This window comes from Eriocheir sinensis, chromosome 17 (assembly GCF_024679095.1).
Source record: "Eriocheir sinensis breed Jianghai 21 chromosome 17, ASM2467909v1, whole genome shotgun sequence".
Classification (NCBI taxonomy): Eukaryota; Metazoa; Arthropoda; class Malacostraca; order Decapoda; family Varunidae; genus Eriocheir; species Eriocheir sinensis.
This window is the reverse complement of record NC_066525.1, coordinates 17,787,532-17,802,531: the sequence shown is the minus strand read 5'-3', so window position 1 is coordinate 17,802,531 and position 15,000 is coordinate 17,787,532. Positions and strand designations below refer to the sequence as shown.

The 15,000-nt window shown below is 41.4% G+C and overlaps 1 long non-coding RNA gene across 5 annotated transcripts in view; it reads right to left on the bottom strand.

Moving 5' to 3' along the window:
- Window positions 1–15,000, bottom strand: part of LOC127000042 (uncharacterized) — a 257,073-nt gene that overhangs the window by 30,223 nt on the left and 211,850 nt on the right. For 4 of the 5 annotated variants that reach the window (XR_007753756.1, XR_007753757.1, XR_007753760.1 and 1 more), the window contains one exon: window positions 7,098–7,180. The exons of the other annotated variant lie outside the window; for it this stretch is intronic. This is a non-coding gene — a long non-coding RNA (uncharacterized LOC127000042). The remainder of the gene's footprint in view (window positions 1–7,097; window positions 7,181–15,000) is intronic. 5 annotated transcript variants of the gene reach the window in all.

Sequence of the window (15,000 nt, the reverse complement as noted above, 5' to 3'; positions counted from 1 at the left end):
TAAAAGGCCCGCTAACAAGCTAGCCAGCCAAGCACAGACTTACATGCCCAGGGCCAGACAGCCACACAGCCCTCCCAGCCAGCCGCCCTGTTAACTAGGCAAACAAACAACTTTTCAGCTAGGCAGCCACCCAGCCAGCCAATAAACCAACCAAGCAGTCAGGCAGTCAGCCACCCAGCCAAGCAGTCAGTTAGCTAACCACCATGCTAACCATCCAGCTAATTGCTAGTTAACTACCAAGACCAAAACAACCAACTAGTCAAGAAGGCTACAGAACGTGTGCCATCCAGCCAGGGCAAAATTCAGCAATACAGTAAGACAACCATTCAGCCAGCCAGCCAGCCGGACACTCAGCCGGCCAGACAACTCACCAGTCAGCTAGCAAGCCCTACCGCCAGTCAGATCTGCCTGCTTGCTTGGCAGCGGACACCCTGGCATAAAACCGGCCAGACAGCCAGACGGCTAACCAGTCAGCCGTACAGGCAAACAGACAGATAGATGGACTCGCTCGACTATAAACCTGAGCCTTCAGAATATTTCACCAAATGATCATAACTCTAATTAACAGAAGCGAAGTGATTCAGAGCCATTTGACAAATTAAGCTGCAATTATTATTTTTTTGGAATAATCAAGTCTGGAGCTGAGTGCACTTGTAATATACTGCCGGAAATCAGGCGTTTTTCCCTTCCCGTGCTTAGCGATGAGAGGAAAAGGAGATAAAACGTGCCTGCATAGATAATTAATTATGTAGTGTTGTCCTGATACACTACCGCTGAAAACATGAGATCTGTATTTTTCACACTACTGCTAACACGACCGAGTGACAACCAAGTGATATCTGATGCTGCTTCTGTACTACTACTACTACTACTACTACTACTACTACTACTACTACTACTACTACTACTACTACTGCGGCTGCTGCTATTGCTGTCACAACTCCACGGGTTTGACTAACCCTTTTCAACCGCTTATAGAGTTTTTCCTAACCTAACTTCCGACCTTGTCCCTGAGCAGCGAGCAGGGCGTCTCATGTATCCTTTACATAGCGTATAACACCTGAGCCACCTCCCTTCCCCTGAAGAAGGAAAAGCGAAACTAGTCGGGAATAAACTGATCTCAGACACACCCGTGTTTCCTTCCCCCTCCTTCCCCCAACTTGTCGAAAAAGCCCTTACATTAATTTTATTCCTGCTTTACTTTAGATGAGATGAGATGAGAGAGAGAGAGAGAGAGAGAGAGAGAGAGAGAGAGAGAGAGAGAGAGAGAGAGAGAGAGAGAGAGAGAGAGAGAATATATATATATATATATATATATATATATATATATATATATATATATATATATATATATATATATATATATATATATATATATATATATATATATATATATATATATATATATATATATATATATATATATATATATATATATATATATATATATATATATATATATATATATATATATATATATATATATATATATATATATATATATATATATATATATATATATATATATATACCCTTTGTTGATATTCTTTTATAAAATTGTCTCGCAAATGATATATTAAACAAATCGAAAGAAATCAGAAATACGATATTCTTGTTCTGTACAGCCACTCTTTCCGTCCATTATTTTTTTTTTTACTCTTTTTAATATTCACTTGGTAAGAAAAGAACTAATTTAGCTGGCGGGTTCATTTTTTACTGGCGTTGAAGGGGAAGGAACCCGCCTGTGTCAAGGACCCGTTTGACTTTGTAATTAAGTTGAGAATGAGCCCACGTGCTGGCTGGCGGGCGGGCTGTCACGGCTCGGGGTGTCGCGTGGGCGGGGCGAGCCGTGCTGCGTTCTGTGATTTCGTTCTTTTGCTTTTATTGAACAAAACCTCGACTATATGTGACCAATATCCGATTTATTTCTTTTTATTTGTTATATTCTAATTTTAATCTACTTATTTCTTATGTTAACTGAAAATCCTGTATAGGGTTGTAAAATTTCCGGGAATCTTAAACGGGGAAACTTTCCATGGCAATTTTGGGGAACTTTGAGAATTGATAAAAAAACAAAACAAAAAAAACAAATTTGCGATGGCGCCTTCGAGCTTTTTATTTTTTATTTTTTATTGAGTCTGAGGTTATTGTTACCTCTTTAGCCTTCATTTTTAGGGAGTAGACAGTGAATATCCTTTAGCCCGGTGGTGCCGCAGGCAGGATTGTTTATGTGACACCTATTCGGGCACATGCCGCCCTCCAGTTCACCTAACCTAACCTGACAGAACCCCAAACAGTTACTATAGGTCTTGACTCAGAAAATTCATATAAGCTGCCTTACTATAGAGACTTTTAATAAGACAGAGTGAGGTCATTCTTTGTTGATGTATACCATAAGGTGCTGGCTATCAAGTGTTTGAAGATACCCTAAACTTAATCTAACCTAGCCTAACAAAACCCAAAACGGTTACAAAAGGTCTTGACTCAGAAAAAAATCATATATGCTTCCTTACTAATGAGACTTTCTATACAACAGAGTGAGGTCATCCTTTGTTGACTTATACTGTAAGGTGCTGGCAATCATGTGTTTAACGATACCCTAAGCCTAACCTAACCTAACGCATATATATATATATATATATATATATATATATATATATATATATATAGATATATATATATATATATATATATATATATATATATATAAGTCATTTATCCTATTTGCTTCCTCGTCCTTTGCTAAGCTGCCTCAGAGTTGGCACATCCTCTCCCCCTCTCCCTCCAGCGCGTTCAAACTTTGAGGAAAACGATTGCAAACTTGACAGCTTCATCCCGCGCACCTCGACAACAACAAGGTGGAAAGTCCACTGAACGCTTGACTGGAGTCGCTGCTTTCAAAATTCTTCGTCTAATGAACATTTCTGTTCCGCACGAGGGAGCTTTTGCCACAGTCGTGCTGATCTCCCCTCCAGCCCTCCCATCATCCTCCTTCCTTCCCGCTTTACACAAAAAGAGTAATAGGCAATTCCAAGCTTATCGAAGCATAACAATAAAATTTCGTGCACGGCGATTAGTAAAAACAAGCAAATTTCAGAGACCCCATTCCTAAGGTAGCACTAAGAGTTCGAATTTAAGGTTTTAGTTTGCTCATATGTACATACATAAGTATATGCTACCGGATGTTTCCTGACACTTTATTGCAGACTTACTTCGGGCAACCATTATGAGGGCAACAAGTGGTTTGATAGGAGCAATATACACCTTAGCATTTCAGTTTCATAAAATATAGTTGTAAGGTTGGTCTTAAGACTACAAAATATTGTCGATTATCAGGAAAAAAGAAAAGAATACGTCGAAAAAATGATGTACGTCGATTCTTTAGCTTGGTAAGAGATTAGAATACCTTTTTTCAGTATGAATATAAAGTGTTGATTCTTATTTGCTTAAAAAGAAAGTCTTGACATAGTTTAGCAAGAAAATAGTATTGCAAACCCTGACATATTTATTTTGAAGGTTCGTGCAGAAACCCTCGACATTTTATGAAGACAACAATACGACCTTCCAACTTCTTGCTACCACACACGGAAGATAACGTTGGTGTTTAATCCTTCAACATGTTTAAAAGCATTACGATCAGGGTAGAGAGATGGCATCAACACATGTTCATGAGGCATAATTTCAGAGCAAGATGTGCAGTGGAACAATACAATTGCTTCCACCGTCAAACTTTTGCTATTACAAGAAACGTAAGTGTACAAGATTATGACGCAAAGGGAGCCATCATTTTCGTTTATAAGACGCACGAGACTATAAACAACTTTTTCTACTGCTATGAGAAACGTCCGAACATATTTTGCTTTTGTCTTACGGTAAAAGTTGGCGTACTGTTCTTATTAGTGCAAAGAATAGAAGAAAGGAGCCTGCAACCGAATCTCTCTCTCTCTCTCTCTCTCTCTCTCTCTCTCTCTCTCTCTCTCTCTCTCTCTCTCTCTCTCTCTCTCTCTCTCTCCGCACCCACACTAACATGCAGGGCCTTACGAGGGAGATAAGCCAGCAATGAGTTGAACTGCGGCTGCCCTGTGGCCGCCCCTTCGTCTTGGCGGGGAGCGGTTGGCAGCCTCATCTCTGCTTGCTGGGGGGCATGATGGGGGGGTTGCGGGGGTGCAGGGGGTGAGGAGAGAAAGTGAGGGAAGGAGGGTACACACACACACACACACACACACACACACACACACACACACACACACACACACACACACACACACACACACACACACACACACACACACACATCTTCAGTTTCACGTATAGGCAACCAAAGCTACATCATTTTTCTTCCCTAGTCGGCAAAGCTTTATACAGTTCCCCCTACTTATATGTAACGTGATTCTTATACATTTACTAGAGTCAAGCGTTGCGTTAGAGGCCCGTTGCTTACGAATCTACTATAGCTCCCTGGTTCGCAATATGGCCATTAGATACAAAAACAACATTACGGAATATTGCTTCTGTACAAATGTAGACTTTGGGCATTTTCAATTCAAATCCATTAATGCCTTTTGCAGACGGTGTTGTATCAGCGGCGGAGGAAGTGTGCTTTAATGGAGGCCGGCGTGGCAATACATTACCCACTCATGGACTTGTTTAGTGTTTCTCCTCGACTCGTGTTTTTCTTGTGACAAATAAAGGACGATTGCTGACTGATATGTTTGTCTCTCTCTCTCTCTCTCTCTCTCTCTCTCTCTCTCTCTCTCTCTCTCTCTCTCTCTCTCTCTCTCTCTCTCTCTCTCTCTCTCTCTCTCTCTCTCTCTCTCTCACACACACACATCAAGAGAGAGAGAGAGAGGAGAGAGAGAGAGAGAGAGAGAGAGAGAGAGAGAGAGAGAGAGAGAGAGAGAGAGAGAGAGAGAGAGAGAGAGAGAGAGAGAGAGAGAGAGAGAGAGAGAGAGAGAGAGAGAGAGAGAGAGAGAGAGAGAGAGAGAGAGAGAGAGAGTGTACGAATAATGGATGCATGCCTCTCCGCGGTGTCTTACGGAACAATGGAACGTTCATCACGGCACGTAACAGGTTTTCACGGGACGCAGCAATCAGGGGGAAGCAATATGGTTGTTACCGATGATTTGACGCCCGAGTGGTGCGTCTTTATACACTTTATTTATTTCTGTTATCCCACACAAGGAACGCTCTTATCTACCCACGAGACCATTATTATAGTATAGAAGGTTCATCTTGCAAGTTATTCATACACTTCGAGAGGTTATGAAAGGTTGTGCGATTTTTGGTTATTTTCATATATCTAGAATCCAATTTTGTGAGTCTCGTCAAAACCTTACTTATTCAGGTTCTTGGCATCCTTATTTTTATGCTTATTTATACACTTCAAGAGGTTATGAAGTAAGGTTTGAAATTTTTAGGTATCTTGACGTTATTAGCATCTTATTTCCTGAACCTCATCAAAAACCTATCATTTCAGGCTTTGCAAAATTCTTACTTCTCTTTTATTCATACATTTCGAGAGGTTATGAAAGGTTGTGCGAGTTTTGGTTATTTTCATATATTTAGAATCCAATTTTCTGAGTCTCATGAAAACCTTACTTATTCAGGTTCATGGCATCCTTATTTTTACCCTTATCTATACACTTCGAGAGGTTATGAAGTAAGGTTTGAAATTTTTAGGTATCTTCACGTTATTAGCATCCAATTTTCTGAACCTCATCAAAAACATATTAATTCAGGTTTACGAAATTCTTACTATTCTTCAACAAAACAAAAATGGCTCGTCTTTCCTTGCTCTATCGCTGTAATTAGTTATTGAGCAAATCCTCAAAGACTTGCTCAGCCAGGTTTGTATAGTCAATTTTCTGCTATTTTGTTGTTAGTCGAGTCAGGAAACAAAGTATGACAAAAAAAAAACAATCTAATAAGAAATTCGAGTACCGGAAAACTCTCGAGCTGGTTTAGCAACACTACTGGCGGGGAACTGTTCACTTTTAACGCGTTCTGTTCTCAAGAGTCTCGTCAGTCACCGGAGGATAAGGAAGTCAGACCCGATTTTTAAGTTCCTATCTCTGAGTGCTTATTTTCTTCTGTGTGCTGCATGTATTATGGCCGGGTGGTATTAGATCATTGATGTTGTGGGGTTTAGTCTTTCATTCGATACAAACTTGATCAACACCCATCGCTTTTTTAATCTTTTTTTTTTTTTTTCAAATCCTCTTGGTTCAAATGTCCGGCAGAGCGTGGGTGTGCCTCGATAGCAGCTGGTTGGGAGTGGTTGTTCTTCAGGGTTGGCTGGCTGGTATTATTTGTAATCGAGTTTAACAGTTGTCTGGCGCTCTTCCTCTACCCCTCCCCCCTCCTCTCTCATCCCGTAAGTCTGGTCAACGCCTCCCGTGCCAAGGTCAGCTCGGAGCATATTCTTATCATCAAGTGTCTCTACTATTGTTGTGAGGGTCGTCCATTACGGAGGAGGAAACTTTACTTCGTTTTTTTCGACAAGTGACCCGAACAAGCCCATCTAATTTCCTTTTTGTGTTGTTGTTCAAGCCTAAACTAAGCCTTTCCGAGCATGTAATGGAATGCATTTAACTGCACATCGCACATCATATACGGTATTTTTAAGAGCACTTTTACAGGGGGAGAATACACATTTACATACAACTCGTGTTAGTGATATCAACATTCTGTGCGGGATAATCCGAGTCCCTCACGGCTGCCACTCTCACCTGCCTTCCCCACCCGCACCCCAAGCCGAGCACCTGATAATCACCCGCTACTTGGCGCTCCTATTACCACCCTATCTTTAATCCTGCCCTCTCATGCTCGACGTCTCGCACTTACCCTTCTTCCTCTCCCCCTTCCTCTTTCTCCTCCTTCTCCTACTCCTTGAAGAACCCCTTATAACCACCCTTTCATATCTCCTTCTTTGCCAACTCTAACTTTCTGTACAACTCCCAGACGACGCATTCACCTTCCCGTTCTCTTTCGTTTTCCTCTATCCTCAACCACAATGCCTTACTTCCCTCTCCCTTCCATTGCACTACTACCCCTCCGGCCTTGCTCTCAGCCCAGACAGCAGGGGAAGAAAAACTCACCTTGTGGGGCCCCAGGGACTTTCCATTAGCGCTCAGTTATCGCGTCAGTGAGGCGGAGAGAGGGGTGAATCAAGGGCCGGCACCTGTGGGGGGAATGAAGATGATGATGAGGTGTTACATGTCTCCCAGCACCCCCGGCAGCGTCCATCCTACTTAGCCACACCTACAGGCTCCACATACATCACGCCCGCTGAACGCCGAGCCCTAATCTTCTGATATATTAATCGTGTTATATATCAGAACCCAGTTAGCGGCACTCCTTGCACACCATAGCCTCGTTAACTGCCCCTACAGCAGGTCGACCTATCAGCCCTATAGTCCTACCGTCCCTGCCTCCTCCTCCCGACCCCGCAGCGGCCTAATCTATGGTGCCGACAACATCATAAGGCCAAATAGAGTGGCTCCACTACAAACTACGACCGCATCAGTTATAACGAAGTCACTCAGCCATTCACAACTGATCGAGGACACTGTTTTTAACCGCCGCCGCTGCCGCTGCCGCCACCTCCCCCACCTCTAGCACGTTGACTGCCGGGGAGTGAGTGAGACAGAGAGTATAAAAATTCGAGAACATGAGATGAACAGCGAGCAGTAAAGTTTCGAACAATAAACTTTCAACGCGGAAACAAAGCACGCACATTTCTTCCTCCTCGGTGAACTTTCATATGCGTAAGACTTTCGGGCGGGCCGGTGGAAGCCGCCTCTTAAAAGTCAAATGGAAACAATGATTATACATATTATGAGCCTTAATGGCGAGGTGGGGGCGATAGGGAAGCAATCCACGGCGAGGGTGTGTGTGAATTTACGAGAGGAAGACGTTTCTCCTAATGTGTTTGCGGTGTTATTTATTTTTCCCCTCCTTTTCCTCCTCCTTAAGTGCACGGTGAGGCGAGGTCGATTTTTTTTCTTCCTCTCCAGCTGTTGTTGAGTCCGGGCCATTAAGTATCTCCGTGCCTTATCCGGGGAGTGTCAACCCGCAAATTGTTCCGCTGTGTCCACTGTCACATCTATCACTGTGTTTACGTGTTCGCCCGCCGCCTAATTCCAGGGTTAAGCTAAAGGCCTTGAGGCTGTATTTACATCAGAAGTCAAGCAAAAATCACATGTCTTAGTCGAGCAGAGCAACAGCTTTACTCCTTTTTTTGTAGTGTGTGTGTACGTGTACGTGTGTGTGTGTGTGTGTCTGTGTATGTGTATATATGTGTGAATGTAAAGTGCCGCGAGCGAAGAGCAGCTTATCCGATTAGATCTAGCGGCCAGCCAACTTGCATATGCATCAAGATTAAATGCTTCTCTTTAGCAGCAATTCCGAGGTAATGATTACAAGATTCCTGCACGTCGCACCACATACAATTAAGAATTAAGATTGCTTCTGCATCTTCCTAATCTGCAGCTAATCTCCTCATCTCCCCGCAGGCACTCCCAAGAACCGAGGATATGACTCACAGAAGAGGTGGGCGAAGAGATGGAGATGGAGGCGAAGGAGGAGACGAAGAAGTAACAGAAGAGATGGAGGAGGTCGAGATGGAGTTGAAGGAAAAGAAGAAACAGAAGTGGTGGAGGAGAAGGAGAAAAAGGTGAAGGAAGAGAGGAAAAGGCAATAAAGAAGGTTGAAGAGGAGATTGAAGAAAAGGAAAATACCAACAGACGAAATGGAGGAGGTGGTGATGAAGTTGAAGGAAAAGAAGAAACAACTGCAGAGATGGAGGAGAAGAAGACAGATATGAACGAAGAGAGGAAGAAGCAACAAAGAAGGAGGAAGAGAAGATGGAAGTGAAGGAAGAGAAGAAGCAACTCTCCCAGCCGAACACCTGTCACGGGAAGAGGAGGAGGAGCAAAAGGAGGAGGAGGTGGAGGAGGAAAAGAAGTGAAGAGTCATGAAAATAATTGACTTGAAGCGGCGGAAAGCAAACAGGAAATATACGACAAGAAAGGTGATAATTTCGTCTGCATAATTACCACCAGAGGATCCTTGCAGCGACGGGGATAGAAACATATTAGTACAGGAGTGGCAATACGTTAACATGAAACAAAGGGAGCAGGAAGCATAGGAGGAAAACGCAATGACTGGACGCACATAATAACCAACGCCGAATGATGCAGGAAGAGAGTGACAGAATGAGCAAGAACAAGAACAGCAACAACTAACGTAGAAATAAAAAGGATAGTGATGAAAATGGGAAATATATAAACCTTAGGAAGCGCGTTCACATGACATAGAGACTTATTACAGGAACCATTAATTCTTGTAAATATGCCTTTCTGTACATGAGTAGACACAGAATGTACACAGACTTCTGAAATATTTTTCTCAATTACCACCGAAAAGAAAATAAAGGCAATGATAAAAAATAAAAAATAATATGATATGGAAAGATAACAAAATAAAAACTGAAAAAAATGCGGGTTTCTGGTAAATATAATAAAAGTTAACACATTATGATGAATATGTTTAACCTTAAAGTTCCCAAAAGTAGAGAAAAGAAGATATGCTAACCTCTCTGACGCCAGGTGATGTGTATTAAAAAGCTACGAATGTGGGAAAAAAACAGTCAGTCAATCGGTCAGTCCAAAAAACAACAACAGTAAGACAGACAGGAAAGGAAGCAAAGAAGAAAGCAAAAAGTTATATGAAGGAAAAAAAAAGTAAACATAGACCTAAACAAACAAACAGGCATATGAGGTAATAAACAAGTAGACATATCTAGTAATAAGCAAGTAGACATAGCAAGAAATAAACAATTAGACCCATAAATAAACAAACATCACGCGTATTAATAAGTAAACAAGTAGAGAAAATTAAACAAGCAGACATATGCGGAAACAAAACAAAGAGTGAAGTAATCAAGCATGTAAGAAAGCAAGCAAAACGAAAAATGGGAAAACACACACACAAAAAAATTGATATAAAGAAAAATTTAGATCAAGATATAAAGTAAAATAAGCAACAAGACAGGCAAACAAGTGAGAGGCTGGTGCTTAGGATTCACGTAGAAAAAACAACACCATACAGTAAACATCTGCAAGGAAAATACAAACACAAGGGATACAAATAAAAAAAAAGTTTACTAAAATGTTTGCTGTCTTTAAGAAGGAACAAACAAGACACTGGAGTAGATGATGGTGTTGGTTGATGCGGTGATGGTGATGGTGTTGGTGTTGATGTTGTTGGTGTTGGTGATGGTGGCTGATGTGGTGTTGGTGATGGTGCTGGTGTTGTTGTTGGTATTGGTGATGGTGGTTGATGTGGTGTTGGTGACGGTGATGGTGTTGGTGTTGGTATTGATGTTGTTGTTGGTATTGGTGTTGTTGGTATTGGTGGTGGTGGTTGATGTGGTGTTGATGTTGGTGTTAATGTAGGTGTTGATGTTGATGTTGGTGGTAGTACAAGATGAGATATTGCTGCTGCTACTGAGTTTGAGGGGCAAAAGAGAAGAGAAAAGAAGAAAACAAATAGAAGAGAAAGAGATAATGTGCAATAAACTAGAATGATTAAATGCATGAATAATTAAATAAAACAAATAAATGAACCAGTATACATTCCATACATATCCTATACACCTTAAAAGCATATGACGCATTGCACCTTCACTCTCAGCTTAGACAAACAAAAGTGAGGTAATTTGATTATAGAAAAAAAACCCTGATGCTATTAAAAAGAAGTAAAGATCCGTATATATGAAGACTGAATTGGCTATATGCAAAGTTTCCAATTGTAAGACAGAAACCACCAACGGAAAACACATATAAAAATTACATTCCATATCATGAAAAAAAAGGTATATCAAAACTCACGCCAGAAAAAACGATGCTGTAGGAGGAGACTTAAACATAAATAAAAAAAGCTATCGAGTGGAAGGGCAAGGGTTCGGCAATAAATAATGAACTTGATGTAGATAGAATTCGACGCAGAAAGAACTTGATATAGGTAACAATGCATATATGGATAAAGGAATATATGTAGGTGTAAGCATAGATATAAAACAGTCAGGTCGAGAGGTAAACTTTCTGCCACAAAAAAAGGAAACTGATGTAGAAAGAATGTGTTGTAGAACTTGATGTAGAAATAACTTGACGTAGGTGGAGACATGCACATAAAATTCGACAGCCAAGTGGAAGGGTAAAGCATCTGCCACAAAGAAGTGCCGAGGGCAACAATACCTGGGCGTGTAATGACCCGTGTTAGCCCTGTCATCGCTTACCCTTCTTTCAATTACAGGCAGATCAACGACTATGCCTTTGTTATACTAATGATGTGTGTGTGTGTGTGTGTGTGTGTGTGTGTGTGTGAGTAAAATTTCAATAGATGTCAAAATCATTGTACACACACACACACACACACACACACACACACACACACACACACACACACACACACACACACACATTCCTGGACTTGACAGAGTAAACCATTATAAGCATGAACAATACCCGTCCATCTCTCTCTCTCTCTCTCTCTCTCTCTCTCTCTCTCTCTCTCTCTCTCTCTCTCTCTCTCTCTCTCTCTCTCTCTCTCTCTCTCTCTCTCTCCGCCTTTGGGTAGTACTAAACATAATCATTGCTTATTATTAGTAAAAAGGTATTACATAATCTAAATACCAAAAAGTTAATTTCTCTACTATTATTGCTGCTACTACTACAAGTAAACGCACACACACACACACACACACACACACGCGCGGGAGGCAGCTGAGGGCGTGGGGCGTGGGGCGTGGGTAAGGTTGGTTCAGAACATTAATAATTTCCTCCCACCGGTCTTGCGGCCTGTTAATAAATGAAATGATGTCAATCTTTTAGGTCTGGCGGGGAAGGAAGGCGAGGAGGAGGCAGAGAAGGAGGAGGGGGAGGTCGAAGGGGGGCTGTAGGGGGGTAGGAATTGGTGGGGGGCTGAGCAAAATGTGGTGTGTGTGTGTGTGTGTGTGTGTGTGTGTGTGTGTGTGTGAGAGAGAGAGAGAGAGAGAGAGAGAGAGAGAGAGAGAGAGAGAGAGAGAGAGAGAGAGAGAGAGAGAGAGAGAGTGTGTGTGTGTGTGTGTGTTAGGAGGAGATTTAACGTAATTGTTATGAAAAATATAGACAAGAGTGAAGGATGGAAGGGAAGAAGAAAAAATATGAATAAAAAATAAACAAGTTACTTTTTACTTTTTTTTTCATCTTCTCTGGTTGCTTTATAATTTAGTTTCGTGTAAAATTTAATGTTTATAAGTTTATCTGTCTTTCGCATGTCTTTTGTATGTCTGTCTGTCTGTTTGTCTGTCTATCTTCATCTCTGTCTATATACTTTCCCTCCAGACTATTTGTATACCTCTTCCTCTATCTACATGTTTGTTTCTCTATCTCTGTATGTCTGTCTGTATAATTTGTATATTTGCCTGCCACCCAGACCTTTTGTGTCATTGAGGTGTCAGTCTGTCTGTATGTCTGTCTGCCTGTCTCACACACACACACACACACACACACACACACACACACACACACACAACACACATAGGGGGACATAGGGAAGGATTTCAGCAGTAATATTTGATGAACTCTTTAAAACATCCTCCTGAGATGGATCAAATTACACGATTATTAATATTTTAATTACTGGATATTATCAAACCCCACCAGCCAATCAGGAAAAAAGGAGGAAACACGTGACCCCGCCCACCCGCCCCGACGAAGCTTCCCATTGGCGGATTTTTTCTACCGATCGGCCTAAGCTTAGCATCGAATCGTCATATGGAGTTAAGGGAGACTCGACCTTAGGATTGAGGGCGGCAAGAGCGAGGGTCCCTTAGCTTCCTTATGACCCTATCCCTGTCCCCCCTCTACCCCTTCTGCCCCCCTCCCCCTTACACTCAGCACGTATCGTAAGCCTTCATCTGTCAAAATAACTAATAAATATTCCGGCGGGCGGTGTTACTTACTCTCTTAATATATTGAGTTGAGCAAAATTACATCAGGAGCACATACGCGTGTGTGTGTGAGAGAGAGATTATTATTTATGATAAGTTAGAGCGGTGAGCTGTGTATTATGGGCCGTGGTGTGGGTTATGATACGGAGGAGGAGGAGGAGGAGGAGGAGGAGGAGGTTGGATGGAATTAGGTGTATGAAGGAAAAAAATGATTAAACACAAAAGACAATGAGACAGACTTGAGATGAGAAATAAGAACGAACGAACGAAGGGACGGAAAAGATTAGAGGAAGAAACTCGCAGAAGAAGAATATGATGCAGATGGATTAATATTGAGAAAGTTTGAAATGTGAAACGAAAGAAATATTGATACAGAGATCGTTGAAGGAAACAATAGAGAGAAGACCATTCGAAAAAGACCTTGAGAAAAAGAATAAATAAAGGGAACATGTAAGATGAAGCATAGGAACTGGAAAGGGAATGAGAAAAAGAAAAAAAAATCATAACCACATTTTTATTACTTTTTTTTCTATACAGACAATTATCTAAAAAAAAAAAAGAGAAATAAGAGAACATATGTCTTGTGTTATCTGTCTTAGTATCTATTTGTGTGTGTGTGTGTGTGTGTGTGTGTGTGTGTGTGTGTGTGTGTGTGTGTGTGTGTGTGTGCATCAATTTACATGATGCTAATATTTCCCCGATTTTCATGCATTTCCATTTTCATAAAGTTATCTGTTTGAGGAGTTTCTGTAATGAGCGCAGGTGAGGGAAGGAGGGAGGGAGGGGGGGCAGGGGGGAAGGAGAGAAGGAGGGAGGAGGGGAGGGAAGAGGCATCGCTCCTTTTTTTTTCTCTCGTCCGCAGGAAAAATATGAAACCAAATAAAAGATGAAGTATGCATAAATATATTCCCTGATTCCAAGAAGGAGAGGAAGAAAATAAAAGAAAAAAGGAAAATGGCTGACTCGGGTTAAATATTTCAAGTTATTTTTTCTCCTCCTTTTTTCCCTTTGACCTCCTCCTCTTTCTCCTCCTTCTCTATTTTTTTCTTTCCTGTTCTCTCAACGTGTTATTATTTAATTTAATTTCATATTCCTTTAATCCTCAGTTGCTTTTATTTTATTTCCCTTACTGCCATTTCTATATTTTCCTTCTCTCATCCTTTTTTTTCTCTCTCTTCATCTTCCTTCATCTACCCACTCACTCCCTTTCAGTAATTCCTTCGCCTTTCTCCTCCTCCCACGTTCTTTCCTCTGCTACCCACTTCACTGTTTTCCACACTTTATCCTTTTTGCTGTCTCTAACACATATGCCTTCCTTTATCTCCTGTTCTGCGTCTATATCCTTTGCTTTCATTTCTCCACTACTCCTAACTCCACTCCTATCACTCTAATTTCTCCTCCTCTTCTTCCTATACCTATATATTCCTTGCTAATTTCATCTTTCCCTTAACTCAAACATCATCTTCTTTCTCCTATTTATTATTTCATCACAGTTTTCATTCTCTCATTCCCATAAACTTATTTCTCTCATGATTTCCCTTTAAATTCACTCATGTACCTTTTTCTTCTTCCGTCTCTTCTTAAACTATCCTTCTCTACCCACCAACCTCCTCGAAAAACAGGACTGACATCAGGGTTTCTTCTCTCCTGCGCCTGTTAGTTAGGGGACCAATGCCCCCCTTCTTCGCCCCCCCTCAGGACCCCCATAATGCCCTCTCCTTCCCCCTCCTTCCCCCACAAGAATCTCCGTCGGCTGAAAAAAAAATAGCTCTCATAATGGCGAGCTTGCATGATCCTCGGTTCCATTTTTAGGCAGCGGTGGTCTATTTTTCGTGTTTCTCTGTTGGTGAGATCAGCGAACCGCCCGTCCTTACCTCACGTTGCCTCCGCCTTCCTTCCTTCCTTCATCTACATCATCTATAGCTTTTACTTCGTTTTCTTTCGTGTTTTTTTTCTGTTTGGGGGATATGGGGGAAGATTCTGTTCTCGCTCTACTTAATTTGCCC